This window comes from Artibeus jamaicensis, unplaced genomic scaffold, assembly GCF_021234435.1.
Source record: "Artibeus jamaicensis isolate MK-2021 breed Jamaican fruit bat unplaced genomic scaffold, CSHL_Jam_final contig_1015, whole genome shotgun sequence".
NCBI classification, from domain to species: Eukaryota; Metazoa; Chordata; class Mammalia; order Chiroptera; family Phyllostomidae; genus Artibeus; species Artibeus jamaicensis.
This window is the reverse complement of record NW_026521194.1, coordinates 17,692,078-17,718,711: the sequence shown is the minus strand read 5'-3', so window position 1 is coordinate 17,718,711 and position 26,634 is coordinate 17,692,078. Positions and strand designations below refer to the sequence as shown.

The 26,634-nt window shown below is 42.1% G+C and overlaps 1 non-coding gene and 1 pseudogene across 1 annotated transcript; one reads left to right on the top strand and one right to left on the bottom strand.

Annotated features, from left to right (window-relative positions):
• Positions 1-17,025, top strand: part of LOC119064319 (striatin-4-like) — a 37,626-nt pseudogene extending 20,601 nt beyond the window's left edge.
• Positions 5,944-6,050, bottom strand: LOC119064392 (U6 spliceosomal RNA). Its single transcript, XR_005085391.2, has one exon. It is a non-coding gene; the product is annotated as a U6 spliceosomal RNA (small nuclear RNA).
• Positions 17,026-26,634: the final 9,609 nt, after the last annotated feature.

Genomic DNA, 26,634 nt, shown 5'->3' with positions numbered 1-26,634 from the left:
TGCCTTTAACTCGCACACACCTACTTTGAGGACGCTTCATCCTTGGAGTTCAGTTAAGATAGACCCAGCTTCAAAGAGTTAAGTTGTCAAATGACTCAGACAACAACATCAAGTGCCAGCAGAACAGGCCATTACAATCCACTGGACCACGTATTCACTTGGAGCTGATTAATAAGGAGAAATTTGGTTAGCAGGCAGAGTTTTATATCGAATGAATAGCTGTTTCCGGGACTGTAACCAATAGTCTGATGACTAGAACTGGGAATCTGTGGAAGATGCTTCTGGCATCTTCCCAATATCCCTACTCCCTCCCCGCTTTCCAACAGAACCCCGATTTTGTTCAGGGTGGCAATGTGCTCAGTCTTAAGCAAGAAGGATTCCCAAGTAAGACCCATGATCTAACAAAACAATTGTGACAATCCCATTCTCTGCTTTCCCAGCCTCCCCTGCTCTTCCTTAGGGGTGACTATGTGACACAGCTGTAGTGAATAGCATGTAAATGGAAGTCTGCTAAGAAGAGGACAGATGTGGTTAGTGCTGATCCTAACTATTTCCTCCTGCCTTGATTTTGACATTTAAAAATGTGGCAGCCATCTTGCGACCATGTGGCATGACCAAGAGAATCATAGAAATACCAGCCCTGACATCATTGAGCTGGGCAAATGCCGGCAGGAGCTTACCATTTGATATCTTGCTAAGCGAGAAAAACAAGCTTTTATCAACCTACCGTTAACTGTACACAGTTCTAACCGATACAGTATGGAAATAAAATAGTTGGCTTTTTAATCTGTATTTTGAAAGACTAAAATGACTAGATCAGTTTGAGGTTGAAATAAAAGAAATGCATGTTAACTGACCCGGGTTAGAGCACAGCATATGCTCACAGGAAAGAGAGCAGGAGACATTTCCCTTGGGACTGTTGCTAGAAGAGTTTTGCAGTCTTGGTCCTGAGCAACCAATTGAGGTTTCTTTCTCACATCAACATTTCTCTCCCTCTCTGTTCCCTCCCTTTCCCTCTCTCTAAAAATAAACAAATATTTAGAAAAAGAATGACACATTTAAGAATTAATGGAGTTTACCCAATACAGTTCAGCAGAATTAGCTAGAAAACATTTTTACTAGGCCAAATGAAGTATCTTTCATTTATTAATACAGAACCACAAGGCATAGTTACACATCTGAGGCTCAATTATCTAAGAAGAGTTCCTAGGGAAACAAAAAAATTTTCCATTTCTTTCTGTAACTGCTCTTAACGACAGTGTTCTTTCTCTCTTGGCATTCTCTCTCTTCTCTCTACCTCAGGACATATATACAGATGCATTGGCTGCTTTACAGACATGCTACAATTTCTTGCTGTGGTCGATCAAAGTTGGAATGCCTGAGGAAATTACTCAACTTAGACAGCCTGGAATTATAGCTAGCCAAATAGTTACAGTGCTCTACTTTTTCACATGTGTTAAAGCAATATTTTAGCTATCCTGGATGTAAGTTGAGAGAACATTTGTCTACATCGCATTGTGTGAACCCTTGAGTCAAATATAGTATGTTGAATGCCCAGCTTTAGTACCTGTGACAGTTCATTTTTTAACGGTTCCATCACACAGAAGACAACATATTTTATGTTTAATAAAAACCTCTCACACACAACAGCATAAGTATTAGGAACTAAGACTTTTATGATCTTCTCGAATCATCCAAGCTGTTCTGGAAATGTCAGAATAAATGCCGCAAATGTTGATATTTGTTCATGAGAGCATTTGTTGATCTGGTGTGCAGTAGTCTGTCAACAAATGGAACCATATTTTTTCTAATTTATTATTAAAATTTTTTGATAAAAAAGCACTGCACATCTGTCCTTTCCTTTTTTCTATTAATCTTCCTAATTTGCAAATAAACATATAAAGAGTTAAGCAGAAAAATAATGTCATAGTAGTTTATTTTCATGTTTTTTAAATTAGAAGGCACAGAATCTCAGTACAAAGACTTACATAAATCTCTAAAATAAAAAATTGGCTTCAATAGACTTGCACATATGAAATAGTTTAAAACTTTGTTTTAGTTGGATTCTTTATAATGTCCAGGAAGAGGTTAGCACACACAGTACCTGAAACTGTCCTTTCCACATGTGCTGTAGGACAAAAGACAAATGCAGCTGTTTCTCCAGTAAAGCCCAGTTTGGTATCCACTTACACTTCCCTTCCACCTAAGTAATTACACCTTCCAACCATGTCAACAACAATATAGAAATATCACTCAAAAAAAACCCACCCCTAACAGGTCATGCACTTACAATAACTTAAACCATCCATTTATCAAATGTGAGGTGACAACATGATCATAAATGGGGAGGAGAGGGGAGTAATACTAACTCATAAGTAGTAACTTATAACTATGATTCTCTTAATCCAGAAGGGGATAGGATTGAGGGTGGGAGTTAGAAATGACTGGTGTGGGGGGAGTGGTGGAGGGAAAATGGAGACAATTGTACCTGAACAACAATAAAAAATAAAATAAAACGACAGGGTATAACAATGAAAAAAATAGTTTCAACTCAATTTATCTGTTTTTACTTCATTTTTTCTTGTTTATTCTATTATGGTTGTCCCCAATTTTTTCTCTTTTGACCCCCCTCCATCCAGCCCAACCCCCACTCCCATAGTCAATCCCCTCTCCATTGTCCATGTCCATGGGTCATGCACTCATGTTCTTTGACTAATCCCTTCCCCTTCCTTCCACCATTCCCCCCACCCCTCGCCCTTTTACAGCTATCAGTCTGTTCCACGTTTCCATATCTCTGTATCTATTTTTCTTGTTAGTTTATTTTGTTCACTAGATGTCAGTTATAAGTGAGGTTATACAGTATTTGTCTTTCACCAACTCATTTATTTTACTTAGCATAATAGTCTCCAGTTCCATCCATGCTGTTGCAAAAGGTAAGAGTTCTTTCTTTCTGCCGTGTAGTATTCCATTATGTAAATGTGTCACGATTTTTTAATCTGCTCATTGACTGATGCCCAGTTGGACTGTTTCTAAAACTTAGCTGTTAGAAATTGTGCTGCTATGAACATAGAGGTGCAATTTAATTTTTTAAATTGGTGTTTCAGGATTCTTAGGGTATATTCCCAGCAGTGGAATCACTGGGTCATAAGGCGGTTCCATTTAAAATTTTTTTTTAGAAAATTTTATCCTGTTTTTCACAGTGGCTGCATCAGTCTGCATTCCCACCAAGAGTGTACCAAGGTTCCTTTTTCACTATTTCTTTGCCAGCACTTGTTGCTTGATTTGGTTATGATGGCCATTCTGACAGGTGTGAGGTGGTATCTTGTTGGGGTTTTAATTTGCATCTCTCTGATGGCTAGTGATGTTGAGCACTTTTTCATATGTCTGTGGGCCATCTATATGTCTATTCAGGTCCTTTGCCCATTTTTTTGTTGTTGATTTTTCTTTTTAAAAATATATTTTATTGATTATGCTATTAGAGTTGTCCTATGACCCCCTTTATTCCCTCTCCACCCTGCACACCCCCTCCCACCCACATTCCCCCCCTTTAGTTCATGTCCATATGTCATAAGTTCTTTAGCTTCTACCATTCCCATACTATTCTTGCCCTCCCCCTGTCTATTTTCTACCTACCATCTATGCTACTTATTATCTGTACCTTTTCCCCCTCTCTTCTCTTCCCACTCCCCTGTTGCTAACCCTCCATGTGATCTCTGTTTTTTTGGTTCTGTTTCTGTTCTAGTTGTATGCTTAGTTTGTTTCTGTTTTTATTTTAGGTGTGGTTGTTAGTAATTGTGAGTTTGCTGTCATTTTACTATACATGTTTTTTTATCTTTTTTTCTTAGATAAATCCCTTTAACATTTCATAAAATAAGGGCTTGGTGATGATGAACTCCTTTAACTTGACCTTATCTGAGAAGCACTTTATCTGCCCTTCAATTCTAAATGAAAGCTTTGCTGGATAGAGCAATCTTGAATGGAGGTCCTTGATTTTCATGACTTGGAATACCTCTTTCCAGCCCCTTCTTGCCTGTAAGATCTTTTTTGAGAAATCAGTTGACAGTCTTGTGGGCACTCCTTTGTAGGTGACTGTCCCCTTATCTCTTGCTGCTTCTATAATCCTCTCCTTCATTTTAATCTTGGGTACTGTAATTAAGATGTGCCTTGGTATGTTCCTCCTTGGGTCCACCTACTTTGAGACTCTCTGAGCTTCCTGGACTTCCTGCAAGTCTATTGCCTTTGCCATATTGGGGAAGTTCTCCTTTATTATTTGTTCAAATAACTTTTCCACTTGTTGCTCTTCCTTTTTACCTTCTGGTACCCCTATAATTCAGATGTTGGAATGTTTAAAGATGTCCTGGGGGTTCCTAAGCCTCTCCTCATTTTTTTGAATTCTTGTTTTTTCATTTTCTCTGTTTGGTTGTTTCTTTCTTCCTTCTGTTCCACTCCATTGATCTGAGTCCCAGTTTTCTTCCCATTACTATTGGTTCCCTATGCATTTTCCTTCATTTCACTTAGCATAGCCTTCATTTTTTTGTCTAATTTGTGACTAAACTCAACCAATTCTGTGAGCATCCTGCTCACCAGTGTTTTGAACTGTGCATCTGATAGGTTGGCTATCTCTTTATCACTTAGTTGTATTTGCTGTGGAGCTTTGATCTGTTCTTCCATTTAAGCCATTTTTTTTGTCTTGTGGTGCCTGTTGTGTATGAGGGGCGGAGCCTTAGGTATTTACCAGGGCGGTGCAACCCAGTGGCTGGGTTGTGATGCTGTATGTGTGTGTGTAGGGGGTGGCTGAGAGGGAACAATGGCTCTTGCTATGCTCTCTGTTGGATCTCAGTCTCCTCCACTGCTTCCCCCAAGCAAACTTGGCCCTTCTGGTGCTGATTCCCAGGTGAGTGGGCTTGTGTATGTTCTAGGACCCTGTGGGTGTTTCCAACAAACTCTCCTGTGAGGCTGGGAGTCTCTCCCTGAGCATCAAGCCCCACAGATGTTTTTCAATCAGTGTTTTGAGGCTTTATTTCCCATTGCTGGGGCTCTGGGTTGAGCAGTCTGTCTTGCTCCCCAAATTCACCTGGTTTATCTGCGCATAAATGTGAGACCGCCAGGTCAGCCTCCTTGTGCGCAGTGCCTCACTTCACAATCGCCACCTTGCTGAGTCTGCCTGTTGCCACCCTGAGCCTGTTGCCCACCCCCTGCTGTCTCGCACGCCCAGTGCCACCGCTTTTTGTGCCTCGACCCCTCTCCGTCTGGTTGCCCAACTCCTCCCTGCTTACTGGTCTGGATAAATGTGCCTATTTTATCTCCTTGGTTGTCCAACTTCCATACAGTTCAATTTTCTGTCAGTTCTGGTTGTTATTTTGTTTTTAAATTGTTGTCCTTATTTTGGTTGTGCGAGGAGGTAGTGTGTCTACCTATGCCTCCATCTTGGCTGGGAGTCCCTCCTTTGCTCATTTTTTAATTGGGTTTTTTGTTTTCCTGGAGTGGAGTCATGTGAGTTCTTTATATATTTTGGAGATTAAATCCTTGCCTGATGTATCATCAGCAAATATGCTGTCCCATACAGTCAGTTCCCTCTTCATATTAATGATGGTTTCTTTAGCCATGCAGAGCTTCCTAATTTGATGTAGTCCCATTTGTTTATTTTTATTTTTTTAAATTTTTATTTAGTTATTTTTCAAGTACAGTTTTTTGTCTATTTCTCCTATCCAAGCCTCCCCCGCCCTGTGCTCCCCACCTCCCTCCCATTTCCAACCCCCTTAGTTCTCGTTCCTGTGTCCTTCCTATTTGTTCCTCCAAATCCCTCTCCCTTTTTCCCCTTAAATTCCCTTCCCTCTCCCCTCTGGTCACTGTCCCCTTGTTCTCTATTTCAGTGTCTTTGTTTTTTTTTCTGCTTGCTTGTTTGTTTTGTTGTTTAGCTTCCTGTTAAAGGTGAGATCATATAAAAATATGGAACGCTTCACGAATTTGCATGTCATCCTTGCACAGGGGCCATGCTAATCTTCTCTGTATCGTTCCAATTTTAGTATATGTGCTGCTGAAGTTAGTACCCATTTGTTTATTTTTTTAATTTTCCTTGCCCTGGAGATGTATCAGCAAAAATATTGCTACATGGGATGTCTGAAATTTTATTGCCTGTGTTTTCTGCTAGGACTTTTATGGTATCACAACTTAAATTTAATTCCTTTATCCATTTTGAATTTAAGTTGGTGGTCTAGTTTCAGTTTTTTGCATGTACCAGTCCAGTTCTCCCAACACCACTTATTGAAGCGACTGTTTTTACTCCAGTGTATGCTCGTGCCCCTTTGTTGAATATTAACTGACCACAGAGGCATGGGTTTAGTTCTGGGCTCTGCAGTCTGTTCCATTGGTCTATGTGTCTGTTCTTACACTACTAACAGGCTGTCTTCATTACAGTGGCCACATAGTATAGTTTGATATCAGGTATTGTGATCCCTCCAACTTTCTTCTTCTTTTTCAGGATTGCTGAGGCTATTTGGGGTCTTTTTTGGTTCCATATATTTTTTGGGAATATTTGTTCTAGAGCTGTGAAACCAATCTGTTTTAAAATGTTCACATCTGCATGTACTCCAAAAAAGAAAAAATATGAGTGACTTCCTCACTCTGAGCTTTCTGAGAAACCTAATAAGTGTTCAAGCACCAATGCCCTGTGTCACAGACATGCACGTCAGGCACAGTCAGGAAATGTGTACACCACGCAGGAGGCTGGACTAGCGAGAAGGACTGCCAGTAAAAACTCCCTGGCACTGGGAATGGCCGAAGAACTCTTGTCACATGGGATGACTAAGATTCAGTTTGAAGCTGTTTGTTCTGTTGTAGTGACATGCAATCCTTCAGTATTCTAACACTTAGCAGGTAAAGCCGGATACCCACATAAAATGAGGCAGTAGAGAGAATGAATGAGAAACATGAAGTCACATTTTGTTCTGTTTTTGAAGCAGGGTCTAGGGTATGATCTTGATGGGATTCCTAAAAATTATGTGACTTAATTTTCTTTCTCACTTCTTTTCAGATTCTGAATGAAGGCCTGGGTATGAGAAATGGACAAAAACTTAAAATCAAAGGCAGTCTTTTAGATTGACCTTGAAAATATCAGCTATCATTTTCCTGACCACAGGAAAATCTTCTTAACCTAGCTCCTCTGTTACCAAAAATAAACCAAACCCAGTAGATGTTAGATTATAAAATTGATGCCCCAAATGATATAGATATGCACATAAACTCACACATACACACACACACACACTCACACAGTGGTCATAACACTATAAATCCAAGGACTAATAAATCTAATATCTCTATTAATATAGGAAAAGAAGACATTTTACACTCAATCCAAAAGCCTAGATTTGTTCCACATAGCCAATATATAGGATTACCATCAAATCCACCAAGTGACCAGCTATAGCCTTAAGTAGCTCAAAACTGAATTCCAAAATGTAATACATTCTTGGACAGTAACAACTTCTAGAGCCAAATACAGGCTTATATGCAAAACTACATGCTCCTCAGGAACTGCTAAGTCTGGACTTGGACCCATCTGCCAGATTCAGGCAAGGTGAGTACGTTATCTGTTCAGGTCCACACAGGTCACCGAGGGATGGCTCAAGAAGGGTGAAAAGTTTTTCCTGTTTCCATCAGTACAAAATAAAATGGAACATCCACTGTATTTAGGTGTTTCTACTTGGTCGAAAACTAATACAGAGCAGTTTTAATGCAGTGTAAAATTAATCTAGAATGCAGTCATTCATTCAGATCTCTCATCGTTGTAAAAACATTAAAAGGAAAAAAAATCACTGTTTTTCCATTGAGCAGGTACTTCGTGCTAGAGAGCGAGTTTAATTTCTAGGGTCTTAGACAAAGAACAGGTGTACCTTTAGTACTAAAGACAAGCAGTATCAGTATTCAAAAAAGTGTTTTAAAAGAGAGTGTGACTTTTGCTGTCCCAGGCTAACTGGGTTCTGCCTGCTGTTTCTTTGTTTGCACAGGATCGCCCACAGCCTGTCTTCTAATTAAGTCAATTTTCTAACAACAGAACAGGCAAACAAGTTGCCTCCAATCTGCATACAGCTCTTCAAGACACATTTCCCTTGGTCAGAGGTAGAAATTCTAGGGAGAGGTGATTTTCCCTACATCCTCACCAGAACATAGTTAGTTGGCTAGATGCAACTCCATGAAGTGTAACTATGTGTGTACACTTCAAAAAAATAAAACAAACAAATAAAAACAACAAAAAAGAAATGCAGAGAAGCATATAGACTCCATAAACAGTTGGAATATACAGAAATCCTACTAGGATCTTTGACTAAAATAATCAATCATAATGTTACCGAACAAGAGGTGGGAGGGGCAATACAATATTTGGCCCACTTAGGGATGCCCAAAACTGCTATACAACAGGGGCCCCTCCCGAAAACAAAATACTAAAATCTACTGGGCCCTTCTGTCCACCGCCAATTGGAAAGACATCTCTTAATGCCAGAGATTTGTGAAAAGGAAACAAAATGTTTATTTAATGCTATTCAGGCCTAATGCCACCACTAAAATATCAAAGTCCTTTATGTATACACCTACACCCACACAGTGCTCCCTTCTCCCACTGTCCCAACTCCGGGTACCGTAAATCAGGAAAAGAGCACACGTCTGTGTTGCAGGCCGCTGGCACCGTCAGCTGTGTCACTGTGCAGGATCTCGAGTTAATCCAAAGTACTGTGGTACCCTCTCATGGTCCACTGGCAAGAGTCCTTTGTATCCAGTTCCAGTCAAAGTCTCTCTTGCTTTTTCAGGCCCCGCAGCCAAAGGGGGCACCCCAAAGCCGCGTGGACCTCTTCTACCAAAGCTGCAGGAGTCCGCATTCCACCAAAAGCATGTGGCTTTCTTCTTCACCTGGCTGCAGGGATCTCCATTCTGGCAAAGCTGCGTGGTTTTTCCCTTTCAACTGGGAAAGAGGGGGTCCGCACCCTGCCAAAACCACGTGGCTCCCTCTTTCACCTCACCAACAGGGGGGTCCTCATTCTGCTGAAACCGTGTGGCTCTCTCTTCATCTGGCCAAGTGGGGGCCCTTCATGTCTTGGAGCCAGTCTTCTCCAAGCTCTCACCCAGGCCATCTCGCTCAGGAGCGCAGCCCCTTGTTACATTCTGAGTCCAAGCCCTTCTCACTCCGGAGAGCAGCCCTTAGTTCCCATCTTGAGTCCCCTAGTTCCATCCTCAGTCCCTGCTAGTTCCATCTTGAGTCCCCATCCACTCCCTTCTTCCTGGCTCCAAACTTGGCCACAGCTATTTAACATATCTATGAAACCAGTTAAAGGTTATAGATATGTTAAGTAACCATTCCAGAGGTTAGCTGCAAAACTGTTGCTATGCAAAACAGCTCTCAATGGCCTGGCTCCATTCATCCCTTCCCCCTGGTGGGGGGCAGTGAGGACATCTTATATGTCTCTCCAATATTTCTATACACTTTGAATTCTGGACACTTTTCTAAATCTTTTTTTGGGCCCCCCCCTGTCTGCACCCTGTATCAATAACAGTTTGAAAAAAAAGTAAAAAAAAAATCTGAAGTCAAAACTCTAATTTCATGCAATGAAAACATTTTAAGTACTACTAAGGAAAAAAGATAAAACTCCTTGCTTCACACACACAAAAATGGACCTCTCCCTATTACAGAGAATAAAAGGTATTATCAATGAAAGAGACAATGAGCTTTTCAAAGGTAGTAGTTCTAAATTTAGACTCATTAGCCACACGTGGTTAATGGCACTTGTGTGAGGCTAAATGCATCAAGCTGTCTTTCAAATGCGTTCAGCCTCCTGGGGAAGGGGAGGGGAGGAGGAAGCAAGGAACCACTGAAATACTCAGCTACCCTCTGCTTATGAAAAGATGGTTTCTGCAAAACAAAAACCGTACAGAAGAATGAAATGCTCATTTATTTAAATAACTTTTCAATCTTCCAAATAAACAGAAATGACTGTAGAGCAGATGTTTCTACTTTTTTTGCAGTAAAAAGCAAACACTGAAGTGGAGTAGGGAGCAGGGGGTAATTAAGCATCTACTTACAAAGACAGCCCCTAAGGGAACTTGTTACAGGTTTGGTGAGAAAAGGGGGGTTAGTTATATTAGCCTTTTCTAGTATGTCTTTCCATCCTTGATGTGCTCATACCCCAGCAGCAAGCCTCACCATTTCTGTGACCACTATTAGCTATTTTTTTTGGTACTTACCTTCATATACCTCAATAACATGCCTATATTACTACTTCTTTTTAGTGGGTGTCACACATAACCTATTGATTCCCTACTGTGGAATTTGCTATGGCAGATGAGAATACACCATGTATACATCCAACCTCCCAATATAGTCATATCATAATTTTGATTATATTAATATTTGTGGTATTTTATCACCATAAAATGCTATGGGTAGCTGATATTATATGATGACTTTTCTTGCCTGTTGCTTTTCTAGGACTTAATAATAATCTTGCTCTTCATGTTTGCTAATTCAAGGCTAAATTCCTCCAGCTAAGTCTCTTTTTAGTATATTCAGAAATGTTAGGTCTTTTTATCAATTCATCTTCTGGACAAAACTCTGCCCCTATACCTCCCACCAATCCTCTGGCCTTCTGTGATCTGGGTCCATTACCTCCCTCTATCTGGGGACCATGACCACTCAGGCATCTCTGGATCTTAATAAAACATGTTGGGGATAAAAAACACAACAAAGAGACATTGTGTCTTTATTGTCCTTATGTCTGTTCAACAGTATCTTGTTTCTAGAAATGCTTTAAACAAAAACATGGCTCGAGCTGGAGTTGTTTGGGATGGAGAGAGAAGTTGCTATCTGTGGCAGTACAGAAAATGTCAGAGTTGAACTGCTGTTCTCAAGTCTCGCAGTGACTGCAGACTCGATTATGGAAATGGGGTTGGATGAGGTCTTTCACGCTTACAATGAGTCTGTTTTAGTCTCACTGATGTTTTTGCAAAAGATTTTGTCCCTTGCGTGCCTGTTAGACCCTCCTCCAACCTGGCCTTACTTCATCTTCTACTTGGGAAAATTTCTACCAAGTATTGCTTAATGTCTGAATTTAGAATAAAAAGTCAAGAAATTTTTTGTTGGTATCAATATAAAATTAATATATTTTTATTGTGTGAAACTGAAAAATGCAGAAAAATAGAAAGGACAATGATGATTTGCCCAATCTAATTACCCAGAAACAACCACATTTACCATTTTGAAGTTTTCTTTTTTAAAATATACCTTTTACAATAATATACATTTTACAAAAGTTATATAGTTGTAACTATACTATGCATCTTGATTTTTTACTTACTACTATAAATACTTTACATCTCACTATAGATTCTAAAAACATAATTTTACTAAAACATCTTATCAAATACATCAGTATTACCATAAAAAATTTATAAAATATGGCATGACAAAGAGAAGAAAACAAAAATTCCCCCAAATCTCATCTCTAGTGGTCACTTGGTCATTTCTTGAATATTGGTAGGTTGTGTATGTACATAACATATACATTTTAAATGATTGAAATTGTAATCAATATGTCATTTTGTATTTTTGTTTCTATTGCCTAGTACTGTGAAATAAGCATTTTATTGTGTCATCAAAACTCTTTGCATATGAAATTTTAAAAGTTTTATAAAATTCTATTATACGAACTTCCAGCCAAGATGGAGGCATAGGTAGACACACTGTGCCTCCTTGCACAACCAAAATTAAGGACAACAAAAAATTTAGAAACAAAAAACAACCAGAACTGACAGAAAATTGAACTGTATGGAAGTCTGACAACTGTTCAACTAGACCAGTAAGAGGGGTCTCGGTAAAAAAAAATGGTGGCTAGTGACCGGGGCTTGGGGTGGCAATGAACAGACCCAGTGAGGTGGCCAGCTGATCTCGGTCACACATTCCAGCACAGATAAACCAGGTGAAATTGGGGAGTGAGACAGACCCCGCAACCCAGGACCCTAGTGATGGGAAATAAAGCCTAAAAGCACCGATTGAAAACACTTGTGGGGGCTGAGGTGTTGGGAGAGATTCCCAGCCTCACAGGAGAGTTTGTTGGAGAGACCCACAGGGTCCTAGAATGTACACAAGCCCACCCACCTGGGAACCAGCACCAGAAAAGCCCAATTTGTTTAGGGGAAGCAGCAGAGGGGACTGAAATCCGAGAGAGAGTGGAACAAGTGCCATTGCTCCCTCTCTGACCCCACCCCCACATACAGCATCACAACCCAGCCACTGGGTTGCCTGCCCTGGTGAACACCTAAGGCTTTCCCCTTACTACCTAACAGGCATGACCAGACAAAAAAATTATGGCTCAAGTGGAAGAACAAATCAAAGTCCAAGAGCCAATACTTTTAAGTGACCAAGAGATAGCCAACCCATCATATACACTGGTGATCAGGATGATCACAGAGCTGGTTGATTTTGGTCGCAAATTAGATGAAAAAATAATGGCTACACTAAGTGAAATGAAGAAAAATGCACAGGGAACCAATAGTGATGGAAAGAAAACTGGGACTGAAATTAATGGAGTGGACCGGAAGGAAGAAAGGAACAACCAAACGGAAAATATGAAGAAACAAGAATTCAGAAAATGAGGAGAGGCTTATAAACCTTCAGGATATCTTTAAACATTCCAACATCCGAATTATAGGGGTACCAGAAAGGGAAGAGGAAGAGCAACAAGTGGAAAACTTATTTGAACAAATAATAAAGAACTTCCCCAAGCTGGCAAAGGCAATATACTTCCAGGAAGTCCAGGAAACTTAGAAAGTCCCAAAGAAGTTGGACCCAAGGAGAAACACACCAAGGCACATCATAATTACATTAGCCAAGATTAAAATGAGGAAGAGAATTCTAGAAGCAGCAAGAGATAAGGGGACAGTCACCTACAAAGGAGTGCCCATAAGACTGTCAGCTGATTTCTCAAAAGAGACCTTACAGTCAAGAAGGGGCTGGAAAGAAGCATTCCAAGTCATGAAAGGCAAGGACCTACACACAAGACTGTTCTATCCAGCAAAGCTTTTATTTAGAATGGAAGAACAGATAAAGTGCTTCTCAGATAAGGTCAAGTTCAAGAGTTCATCATCACCAAGCCCTCTTTATATGAAATGTTAAAGGGACTTATCAAGAAAAAGAAGTAAAAAATATAAACAGTAAAAAACCAGCAAACTCACAATTACTAACAACCACACCTAAAACAAAAGCAAACTAAGCAAACCACTAGAACAGGAACGGAACCACAGAAATGGAGATCACATGGAGGGTTAGCAACAGGGGAGTGGGAGGAGGAGAGATGGGGGAAAGGTACAGATAATAAGTAGCATAGATGGTAGGTAGAAAATAGACAGGGGGAGGGCAAGAATATTATGGGAAATGTAGAAGCAAAATAACTTATGACACATGGAAATGAACTAAAGGAGGGGAATGTGGGTGGGAGGGGGTGTGCAGGGTGGAGGGAAATGAAGGGGGGAATGGGACAACTGTAATAGCATAATCAATAAAATATATTAAAAAATTCTATCATACGGTAATATACTTAACCAAGGTTCTGTGTTGTGCAAAAACAATACTATGCAAATATCTTTGTATATAAATGTTGTTTGCAGTTTTGAAATTTTAATTAGGACGGATTCCTAAAAGTCCAAGGGTATGAAAATGTTAAGGCATGTTGTTTGCATTTCCAGAACAGTGGCACCTGCTGGCATTTCTACCAGCAATGAAGCTGTGTTTGCCTCACACTGCTGGTTGCATTTTTATATTACATGTATTTAAAACCTGTGAACTGATAGATGAGGACAACTCTCAGGGCCCTCTGATAACACTGATTCTGAACGTTTGGTCCAGTATCTGGGACTTCAGGGTTTGAATCCTGTGCACTCCATTCCCTGGGGTCAGAAGGAAACTGCACATTCATGTCTATCATTCAGTAATATTTCTGAGAGCTGCAGCCCTCTGCTAGATTCTCAGAATGTAGAGATAAATAACTCATATTTCTGAATCCGTATTTTCTGAACTAAAGGCAGGTAATATCCCTAGGCATATCATGCACTAAAATATTGAGCCTCTTGGTCTTTGGGGCATCTTTGAGCATCTGAGGTGACCAAAACCACGGGGATTGTCCCCTCTGGCAGACCAAAGACCTCTCTGTTTGCCTCCATGTGTCATACAGATATTACTAAACACTGTCTTTTTTGTCTCAGGCCCTGATGTGACTAAGGGTGGGGAGTGCTGCCTTCAGGTCGTCCTGATGTTCCTCTAGGTCTCTGTCTTCCTCAGAAGTAGAGGTGTGGGCAAGAACAAGTATTTTGTGGCTCAAGCAGTCCCCCTTCATCGCTCCTGTCACACCCACACCGCACACCGCGGCTGCTCGGGGCACTGGCACACTCACATTCTCTGTGATCTAGCGCACAACTGGGCAAAACATTATTTCCTACTGCAGGCTGAAACAAACTCTTCACAGGGCTGCAGGACAAACAAAATCTCTTTCCTCAAAAGTTAAAAAGTGTTTAAGCAAGATACTGCATTACAGTGGAAAAAATCACCTTTTCAGAGATCTGTAAAAACTTATTTAATTACGCATTGTTCCGACAAAGGAGTGCAGTAGCACTAAATACATTCTAATAAATCACTACAACTTGTAGACAAAGCATATGGGCAGAAGCAGCTTCATAGTCCTCAGATGCTCCCGGGTTTAACGGGCACAAGACAAACACAAGGAAACAAACAGTTGTCCTCACTATATGTATAGTTTAGGGGCGGCTGGAAGGGAGAGGTGGCACTGGGGGCCTCCTCCTGCAGCTCTCTGTGCTCTGGCACGGCACCAGCTGAACAGGAGGGTCCCAGTCTCTGCCCGCCCCCCCCCCCCCGCCCCGGTCCCAGGGCCCTCCAGCTGCTAAGGGAAGCAGCAGCAGGGGCAGCTCCTGGCCCCAGGAAGGGTCAAAGCTCTGAGCCTGTGGGATCCTGCACTTTATCTGGCCTGCATGGGCGCACTTCCAAGTGGAGAGGGCCCATTCATAGGCCGAATGTGCCAAGTCACAGGCTCAAGAGCATCTCAAGAAAGAGCTGGTGTGGCGGATCAAGATGGTAGAATATGTGCCACAGCAGGAGAGGGCCAAATATCATATATTGAAGTTTGGGACAGACTTGAACCAGAGGGAGAAGAGACCAGAATTATCAGAACAAGTCTCCAATAGCCCTGTGGAGTCAGTCACCTTGGAAAAGAGGCCACTGCTGTTACAGGAGGGGCAGTAGCTCCTCTGACAGTACCTAGAAGAGGTGGGCTACACTGACACCATCCTGGATGTGGGGTCCAAGGGCATGTGGTCCCTACTGGGCTTCTCGTTGGAGTTTAGTGGGGCCCAGCAAAGTGGGCCCCAGAGTCATAGCAGGCCCCAGGGGCCAGGAAGGTGGGTGGGGCTCAGCGGTGGGGAGTTGGTATTGGTGAAATAGATGGCAGAACAGATCAAGAAGAATGCAGGCGACCGAGACGGCAGAGAGTGCTGCGGCAGGTCTCCCTCCTGCAGAACCGAGGACAAAGGCAGCGACGAGGGCAGCGATGAGGAGGACCAGCTGGACAGGACAGTGGGCAGCACAAGAAGCAGTATGTGAAGCTGCCAGCCAAGGCTTGGTGACCAAAATGGAGGGTGAGTACAAGGAGGGTGACTCAGAGGATGCCATCTGTGAGTTTGACTTCCTGGGCTCAGAAGAGGACAGGGAGGGCTCTCCAGACCCTTGGGTCCTGGGTGATGCTCTGGAGGAGGAACTCACCATGAGCTGGAAAGCCGGGGAGTGGGGTGCGGGGGCATCAAACAACAGGGAATTTTAGCTGACCTATGGGATGTGGATGGGCTGGTCCCCAAAGTGATGGTCATACCTCTTGGCACATTCCAGCCCTTGCCCCACAAAGGTTCCTTTGGCTTCTCTTTCTATGTTTTCATCATGGACACTACAGGGGGCAGGGTGGTGAGCCTGGGGGACTTAATAGATCTGCCCATCACCAATGACAATGACCTCAGGTGTGACCTGTCTAATGGCCAAGATGCTTTGAGAAGGATGTGGAACCCCAGATTCATCTTCTACTCATGCTAGGATGGCTTCTGCTCCCTGGCTTTCCACCACAGCCATTAGGTTTTGCTCACTGCTTCTGGCAGCCCGTGCATGCTCTGGAACCTCAGAAGGCTGTCACAGACAAGAATGCTGTGCCACACATGGAACCTACCCATGCCTTCCAGGCACAGGGGCCCATGTTGGCAGCAGCCATGGGCATGAACAGTGAATGCTGTCACAGTGGCGGGGGCAGATGCCTGCATCCACAGCTGGAAGATTTCACACCTCAACATGGACCCCTACATGGTTATGACTGAGCAGGCTGAGCCACTTCCTGGAGAGCCGTGTGGCCTGGCCTTCAGTCCCATCTCCCAGCTTCTGGCCTCTTTTGGAATCTGGGACCCCAGTAGGAGCAGCTGGACCTGCCTCTGTACCTTCTCCATAGCCAGCAATCATGATAGCTCCACCTTAATGGCCTCCACCATCACCAAGCCTGCCCACATTGTGGTCTCCTTCCACTCTGGGGACACTTTCTGTATGACCTGGAGGTTGGCTGCCCCCCTCACTCTGGAGTCCCAGGGGAGCAGTGGCCCAACCCAGATCCACCAGGTGGTGAGTCATCCAAACCAGCCCCTCATCATCACCACTCATGACAGCAGAGGCACTCGCTTCATGGGGAACCAGATAGGGAAGTGTATTGCTCACCTGGACATGGCCACCTGCCTGGCCATAAACCCTATGGTGTATTCCTGATGTCGGAGAACCACCACTGCTCCTTGCGTCTGTGGAGACTGGACAACAAAATGTGAGTGCAGGAGATCACAGCCCACTGTGAGAAGCACCGGGAGGCCATCCATGCTGTTGCCTGCCACCCTAGTAAGACCCTCATTGCCAATGCCAGTGCCAAAGCCCTGGCCAACGTCTTTGTATGACGCCCATTTGGCCCGGGTCTGGTGGGGGAGTGGAGCTGGGCAGCTGGGACAGAGATGAATCAGCCTCAGTCTGAAGGCCCAGAGGCCCTGCTTCTTCCCACCGGCCTCAGCCCGGTAGTGCTAAAGGCCCTTGCCCCAGGAGGCCCTCATCCCAAGAGGCCTTCACCCATGGCCTGCCTTTCCTCCAGCATCCAGCCAGGGGAGGTGCCTCCTTCAGTTATCACCCTCTGAGATGGCCTCTGGTAGTTTCATTTCTTCCCTGACACCCACTCCGGGTCTTCTAGCTGTCTTCTGGGGGCAGCACAACCAGGCCTGGGTGTTCTTGGGGATCAGGTTTTCCAAGACACCAGAAGGTGCTAGGTCTTTTTTTTTGAACCCTTATCTCTCCTCTCCATCCTTCCAGATGGGGGTGGGAGCTGTGCTGGGAGGAATCCCAGATGTCCCTTCTCTGGGTCCCCTGGAGCCATGGAGCCAGCCAGAGCCAGGCTGTCCTCAGTGGGAATGCTGGGCCTGGACCACCCCGGAAGCACACCCAGTCCACCACCTTCCCCTCTAGTTCCCTCAACACAGCTTTCCAGGCACTGCCCAGCGCCTCCAGGGCCAGTAACTGTCTGGGGAACAGGTGATGTCCTCTGGGGTTGTACCCACCCCTACCTCCCCAACACTCCTCCAAGGGCAGCCCCTTCGCCCTGACAGCATCAACCATGGGGAAAGATGGCCTTCTCTTGCCCCTTCCTGGGGAATGGAGGTGGTGTGGGGTCCCCAGGATCCCCCATAACTGCCTGTATATCTTTATAAGTAAATGGGATTTTAATGGAGCCCCCATGTTGTTATCCCTGTGTGATAGTCTGTCGGTCTCTTCTCCTGGCCTTCCGCTCCTTCCCTCTATTTATTTCACTCTCTTGTTTGGGTTCTACCCTGAGTCCTTGTACTTCCTTCCAGAGTCTTGTTTATACGCCCTAGCCTCTCTGTCCTTGTATGTGTAACTCGTCTCAATAAATCCTTTGGAGAAAAAAAAGATACGTATAGTTTAGTTTTGAGGCCTCCACATTGCTAAAGTCAATGGGAAATTCTCATTCCTCATTTCCCTTTTCCTACTGTGCTTTGGCTCAGTTGATCACTCCTTTTTTTTTTTTTTTAACCTTTCTTTTTTTTTAGTTGTGGTTCGATTACAGTCATCCCCATTCCCTGCTCCCACTACTCTCCCCACTCATTTACTGATGGGCACTTCGGCTGCTTCCAGCACTTGGCTATTGTAAGTTGTGCTGCCATGAACTTGGAGATGCATAGGTTCTTTTGAATTGGTCATTCAGGATTCTTAGGGAATAATCCCAGCAGCAGGATCGCTGGGTCAAAAGGCAATTTCATCTTCAGTTTTTTTAAGAAATTCCACACTGTTTTTCACAGTGGATGCACCAGTCTGCATTCCCACCAACAGTGCACTAGGGCTCCCTTTTCTCCACAACCTCCCCAGCACTTGTTGTTTGTTGATTTATTAATGATGGCCATTCTGACCCATGTGAAGTGGTATCTCATTGTGGTTTTAATTTACATCTCTCTGATGGCTAGTGATGCTGAGCATCCTTTCATATGTCTCTGGGTCCTTTGTATGTCCTCCTTGGAGAAGTCTGTTCAGGTCCTTTGCCCATTTTTGAATTGGATTGTCTTCCTGGTGTGGAGCCATCCTTCCTTCTTAAAATACATTCTTTTCTTTGCTTCTAGGCATCACACTGCTCTGGTTTCTCTTGTATCTCACAAGTTGATCCTTTCCAGTGCTTTTGCCCATCTTCCTCCTGTTTAGTGAGGTGTCAATGAGGTATCAATGAATGGAAAGACAAATAGATCAATAGAACAAGACAGAATGCCCAGAAATAGACCCACATAAATATAATCAGCTGATTTTTGGAAAAGGAGAAAAGGCAATAGTCTTTTCAACAAAGAGTGATGGAAAAACTGGAGATTGACATTCGAAAAAGTGCATCTAAACACAGGTCTAATACTCTTCGCAGAAATGAACTCAAAATAAATCACAGACCCAAATGTAAAGTGAAGAATCACAAAATTCCTAGAAGATAACATAGGAGAAAACCTAGGTGACCTTGTGTATGGCAGTGACTTTTTAGATAGAACAACAAATGTATAGTTCATGAGACAAAAAATCGATAAGCCAGACTGTATTATGATAAAATTAAAAATTTATTCTCTGCCCTGGCGGGTGTAGCTCAGTGGATTGAGCACGGACTTGTGAAGAAAAGGGTCGCTGGTTCAATTCGCAGTCAGGGCACATGCCTGGGTTGCAGTCCGGGTCCCCAGTAGGGGACTCATGAGAGGCAACCACGCATTGATGTTTCTCTCCCTCTCTTTCTCCCTCCCTTCTCCTCTCTGTAAAAATAATTTTAAAATATTAAAAAACTTTATTCTCTGCAAAAGACAATGTCAAGAGAAAGAAAAGAGAAGTACAGACTTGGAGAAAATGTATGTAAAAGGCACATCTGAGAAGGACTGTTGCTCAAAATACACAAAGAACCCTCAAAACTCAACAACAAGAAGCACTCAAAAAGTGCTATTTAGAGATGGGCCAAAAACCTAACTAAACCCCTCACCAAAGAAGATATATAGCTGACAAATAAGCATGTGAAAAGATGCTCCACGTCATATGTCATCAGGAAAGTGCAAAGTAAAACAACGGAGACACCACCGCACGCCTGTTGGAATGGCCAGACCTGCAACACAGACGCTGGGGAGGGTGGGGAGCAGCAGGAGCTCTAACACGCTGCTCGTGGGAACGCAAAAGTAGAACAGCCGCTGCAGAAGAGAGTTTGATGGTTTCTTGCAAAAGTAAATGTCCAGTAGTTGTGCTCCTTGGTATTTACCCAAACGTGTGAAAAACTCATGTTTACACAAAACCTGCACACAGATGTTTATGGCAACTTCCTTCATAACTGCCACAACTTGGAGATAACCAAAATGTCTTTTTCTAGGTGAATGAATACATAGGCTGTGGCACTGCCGGACAATGGCCAGTATACTATACTCAAAGGAAATGAGCTATCAAGACGTGAGAACATGAAGGAACCATGAAATGCATATCACTAAGTGAGAGAAGCCCATCTGATAAGGATACGTAGTAGATGACTCCAAGTATATGACATTCTGGAAAAGGCAGAACTATGAGGACTATAAAAAGGTCAGTGGTTGCCAAAGGTGGGAAAGGCGCGCACAGGTGGCGCACAGATTTTTAGGACGAATGCTCTGTAAAATACGATAATGCTGGGTATCTGTTATCATCCATTTGTACAAACCAAGAATGTATAACACCAAGAGTGATTGTTATGGAAACTATACACTTTGGGTGGTTATGTGTCAATATGGGTTCATCAGTTGTAACAAATGCGCCCCTCCGGTGGGGGATGTTGATAATGGGGGAGGCTGTGCTTGTGTGGGAGCGGGGTGTAGGGGAAAGCTCTGCACCTTCCCCTCAATTTTGATGTGAACTTTAAACTTCTCTAAAAAATTGTCTTCAAAAACAGACTCAAGTAGAGACTTGATTGACCACATTGAGCCTTTGGGGAGTGAGACTGTGAGGTACAGACATAGTCTCGAGGACCTACTGCTCAGAATGTTTTCAAAAGTGAAGAGATGCTCAATATCATTAGCTATCAGAGAGATGCAAATTAAAACCACAATGAGATACCACTTTACACCAGTCAGGATGGCTATCATAAACAAAGCAACAAACAACAAATGTTGGAGAGGTTGTGGGGAAAAGGGGTCCTTAGTTCACTGTTGGTAGGATTGCAGACTGGTACAACCATTATGGAAAACAGTATGGAATTTTCTCAGAAAAATAAAAATCGACCTGCCTTTTGACCCAGCAATTCCACTGCTAGGATTATATCCCAAGAATCCTAAAACATCAATTTCAAAGAACCTATGCACCACAATGTTCATAGCTGCACAATTTACAATAGCCAAGAGTTGGAAGCAACCTAGGTGCCCATCAGTAAATGAATGGATCAAAAAAATTGTGGTACATATACACAATGGAATTCTATGCAGCAGAGAGAAAGAAGGAGCTACTACCCTTTGCAACAACATGGATAGAACTGGAAAGCATTATGCTGAGTGAAATAGGCCAGGTGTTGAAAGACAAATACCATATGATCTCACCTTTAACAGGAAGCTAAACAACAAAACAAACAAGCAAGCAGAATAAAAACAAAGACACTGAAATAGAGAACAAGGGGATAGTGACCAGAGGGGAGAAGGAAGGGAAGTTAAGGGGAAAAAGGGGGAGGGATTTGGAGGAACAAATAGGAAGGACACAGGAACGAGAACTAAGGGGGTTGGAAATGGGAGGGAGGTGGGGAGAATGGGGTGGGGGGGGCTGGGATGGGAGAAATAGACAAAAAACTGTACTTGAAAAATGACTAAATAAAATTAATTTTAAAAAGTTGAGAAACCTCTGAGCAGGGATGTTTCCCCAAGAAGGGTCTACTACAAACGAATTTAACATGATATGTGGTGTTACTTGTTACCTGTCCAAAATGCATCTCTCAAGTTTCAGATGCTACTACTTCATTAAAATATTTTTGGATTTGGATGATTATGTTCATCTTCTCTACACTGTTCATGATTTTAAAGTCTTAGAATATACCCTTCTTTAATTCTTTATCTTACCAGCTGGCATCATTCTTTATTTTTTTAGGCTGTTGTCACCGGGCAGCAGCTTAGTCATTTAAAAGACATTTTTCCTGGACCACTTCCAATTCCTTTATAGGGCTTGTCGGTGTTAGTTTGGCTGTAATTTTGGTCATATTTTCTATTTGGTCATCATGTTGTTTTGTTGACATTTTTAGATGAGGTTGTTTTATTCAAGGAACAGTCCCACTCCACAGGCTGTTCCCCACATTGGTGTTGAAGGACTGTGTGTGTGTGTGTGTGTGTATGTGTGTGATTGCCAGCTGTAATTTGGATGATAACCTATGTGTACAGTGATGTTTGAAGGTGGCGGGATGTATAGCTATTTCTGTATATAAACAGTTTACATCGTTTTTGCCAAAACTTACTTTTGATATTGAAATTCTGTTACTAGTTTTCAGGCCATGTCAGACAGCCCCCCCAAATTTGTTTATAGTTTATCTCAGTTGACCCAAACATTTTATTACATGAAGAACTTAATGTTTTCTGCAAGACAGTGCATTTCAGCATGCAATTTACCCCTCAGATAATTTATCAGAATGGCAAATAAAACTTCTTAGAACTGGACTCTGTAGAATCCTAGAGTTTATCTTTTCCTTCTGGAGAAGTGATTGTCTGTCTCTATTATTTGTTTTCTATCTCTAAGCCATGTCTATGTCCATGACATGAAGAGTCTGGTCCCTTGACAACCTAATAGAAATCATACAGCTAGTTCAGCTCTAACTTACTTGTTTCGATATGTATAGGGAATGATAAAAGGTGTGCAAAAGCATGTCGCACCATCCAAAGAATGATATAAATGTCAACTCTTCTTTTTGCCATAGGACAGCAGAATATAAATAATTCATGACAGCTGATCAAGATTTAAACTCTCATAGTGATGTCTTTAGAAATCTGAATGTGTCAATATGTGGCAAAAGCTAATACTACAGTATTTGATGGGGTAGATTAATAAATGTTATTAATCACAATCACAATGAAATTAAATTTAATGGGCAGCTATCTTGGTTAATTTAACATTTAGAAAAAATTCAATTATCTGGTAAGTAAGGATCTTGGCCCCTCCTGTGGAGTGGACTTCGATGAAAGGCACGCATGTCTGGATGGTAATTAGGTTTTGTTTTGGAAATTAGAAAATAATTGTATGAAACCTCTACTGTGAAGTTGGAAACATAATTCAGAACAGTCCTGTGTGTGGGTCGATGTGTCGGTGGTTGTAAACAGACAAAAATGAAATGTAAAATTGTATTTAGAGCTGAGTGCCCGGGTACCAGAGTATTATCGGTTCTTCTACGAGACTGTGTCAGGTGAGTTGCTTTGGGACAGTGGTCAAATAGATGATATGGCATCAAGAATTTTTGTCTCTGGTTATAAACAAAATTAATTGCTATTTAAATGTGGAATGAGCAGAGGATTGAATTTCAGAATTTTTTTTTGGTGAGTTTTATTATTACACTTGCTAGGTTGATGGTGTTTGTGAGTCATCACGGTGTGGGTGGGAGTGAGGCAGACACAGTTCCTGGTTCAGCCCTGCTTCCAGACCTTGCACGAGTCCTTTAACTTCTCCACGTCTCCGTTCCCTCAAAATGGGGGTAATGATAGAATTATTACTCCCACAGGGTTGTATGAGGATTAAATGAGATCATGCCAATAAGGCACTGAACACAGTATCTGGTACATAGTAAGTGTTGCATAAATAATTTCTCTTCCTCTTCCTTATCATTATTGATATTATTATTTCTTAAAAGATTATTATTTCTTAAAATCCTTTAAAAAAGATTTTATTTAATTTTAGACAGAAGGAAAGAGAGGGAAATAAACATTAGTGTGTGGTTGCCTTTTGCATGCCTCCAACTGGGGGCCCGACCCACAACCCAGACGTGTACCCTGACTGGGAATTGAACCAGAGACCTTGGGGTCCATAGGCTGGCACTCAATTCATTGAGCCACACCGCCCAGGGCTACCCTTTTTTATCTTTACGAGTCAGTGTCATATGTGAAACCAGAAATGGAATGGTAGACTGAGCAGAATTTTTGCAAGTCAATTAAAAAAAAAACACACCATATGCAAAGAACAATGGAAAGTACTGGAAAGCTGGAAAAGAGAAACCTGAATCCAGTCCAAGTTCTGTCACAGTGTACTGTGACCTTGGGCAACAAGCTTAAGTGCTGCATCTTCGTTTCTGTAATTGGACAATGGGCTTGGACTCAGATGATCTTAAAGGTACGTAACTTCTGGCTCAAATGTTGTCTGATTTTGTATTTTCTTAGATCCCAAAACAATTACACTAAACTAATTTTTAATTCTTTCCTAGTTCAAGGTTGACTTGATATAAGAACAGAAATAAAGAAGGAAACCTTGGGGACAGCATCAGACTTGTATTTAGGATTCCAATTCCAGTTCTGATGTTGAGCAGCTGTGTGATCTTGGAAACTCCCTTTACCCGATGTATCTTAACCTTGGCCACACGTGTCAATTAATCTGGAGGATTCTGAGAACACTGGTGTTGGACCCCATTCTCAAAGATTCTAAATACATCAGTGGGTTGCTAATGTTCTCCAGGTGACGTGAATGTGCAGCCAGGAATGTACAAACAGCAGTGAGGCCCTGGACAGATCGTTCAGTTGCTTAGTGCATTGTCCCAATATACCAGGGTTATACGTTTGGTACTGGACCAGGGCACATACAAAGACCAACCAATGAATGTGTAAATAAGTGCAACAACAACTTGATGTTTCTTTCTAAAAAAAATCAATAAATAGCCATGGGCAGGTGGTTCAGTTGGTTGGAGCATCATCATTCCATACAGCAAAGTGTTGCAGGTTCAGGCCTGGTCAGGGCACATGCCTAGGTTGTGGGTTCAATCCCCAGTCCAGGTGCATATGGGAGGCAACTGATCAGTGTTTCTCTCTCACATCAGTGGTGGTTTTTTTCTCTCTCTTCCCTTCATCAATGAACATATCCTTGGGTCAAGGTTAAAAAATATCAATAAATAAAACAAAAAATCAAAACCAGTGAACTTTAGTGTCCTTGCATCCAAGACGGAGCTCCCAAAAGAACAGTAATAACTGCCCTCTCTTTCTCACTGAATTGAGAATTAAACAAAAGAAAATAGATAAAATTACTCTACGATCTGTAAAATGCACAGTAATTTTTAAAGTAAACATTCCTGAAGGGCCTAGCTATTGTTACTCTAAAAATGATAGGGATTAACACTAGTATATTAATTCTGTTGCTGGAGTCCTAACCTTTTAAGATAAAATTCACTTCCTATCTTGAAAAGTAGTTGAGACACTGAAGTAACCCCCCCTCCATTAGCACATGGCAATTTGCTTCTGCAGAAACTCCTAGTGCTGCTCCGTGACCGAGTGAGAGCTTAATCCTTGCATGTTGACTCAGTGATTATTCTTAATAAACACAATTCTTTCAAGGTTTTCGTAGCACATATCATCACCACAAATCATCATGACATACCTGTTTATCCCTTTGTGCCACAGCTTGTAAACGCATCAAACTGTGGGATAAACTACCCTAAAGTTTACTTAGTGGGAGGAAAAATCAACTGCTTCCCAAATTTATACTATTCCACCAGGAATTCCTAGTTAACCTTCATCTAATGTAGTATCTTTTAAGAACTTAATTTATCTTTCTCTGTCTGAGTTATTTCACTTGGCATAATACCCTCTAGGTCCATCCATATTGTCACAAATGGTAAGATTTCATTCTTTCTTTTGGCTGGGTAATATTCCATTGTATATATGTACCTCGTATTCTTTATCCAATCTTCTACCAATGGACACTTAGGTTGTTTCCACATCTTAGTTATTGTAAATAATGATGCAATGGACATGAGGTTGCATATATCTTTTTGAAGTAGTGTTTTGGATTTCTTTGGATGAATACCCAGAAGCGAGATTCGTGGGTCATATGGTTTTACTTATATGTAGAATCTAAAAAATAAATAAATGAACAAACAAAACAGAAACAGACTCATAGATACAGAGAAAACTCTGATGGTTGCCAGATGGAAGGTGGATGGGGGGGCTGGGTGAAAAAGGTGAAACGATTAAGAAGTACAAATTGCGGTTACAAAATAGTCATGGGTTGTGAAGTACAGTACAGAGAGTACAGTCAATACTATTGTAATAACTGCTTGGTTTCAGGTGGGCACTAGACTTATATGGAAGATGACTTTGTAAGTTATATAAATGCCTAACCACTACGCGGCACACATGAAACTCATATAATATTGAATATCAACTGTAACTTAAAAATAAAAAAATTTAAGCAAGAACTTAAGTTTAGGTTTCTCCAGTGGTTATCGTTCTTCAGATGTTTTCACAATTTGACACTTTGAGACGTTTTTATCTGTTCAACGATTCCACTGGAAATGTCTGTGACCATTGCAGCTTGGGTAATAAATACTTATTTGCCTTCTTAGTAGGGTTGGCATCAGTCACATCTTGACTGCTGGAACTGACCCGTTGCGGTCTGTCCTTCAGAATGAGCAGGTGCATTTAACATGGACTTGCAGACTTATTTTTTGTGAGCTGGAATCGGGTCATCTGAGATATCTCTGTGCCTGGAGAGGGAGCTTGCTGCCACGAAGCTGCTCTTCCATGTTGAGTTACAGGACCGCAGGCAGGTCACTGATGCTGACTGGCTCCAGAAAGGGCTGTCACTGCAGGTGCTACTCCATTCTTTGGCTCTCATGACTGTAGCATCCATTCAGCATCTCCAAACTCACCAGAAAACACATCTTAGCAAAAGAAGACTCTGGAATCTTTTCAGTATCTGTGGGGGGTTTTTTTGGCAAATGATTTCTGATATTTCTCTCCCTTGTCAAAGTCTGGGAATGATCTCTAAATGAAAAACTGCTGCTTTCCCTTCTTTCCCTGCTAATACCC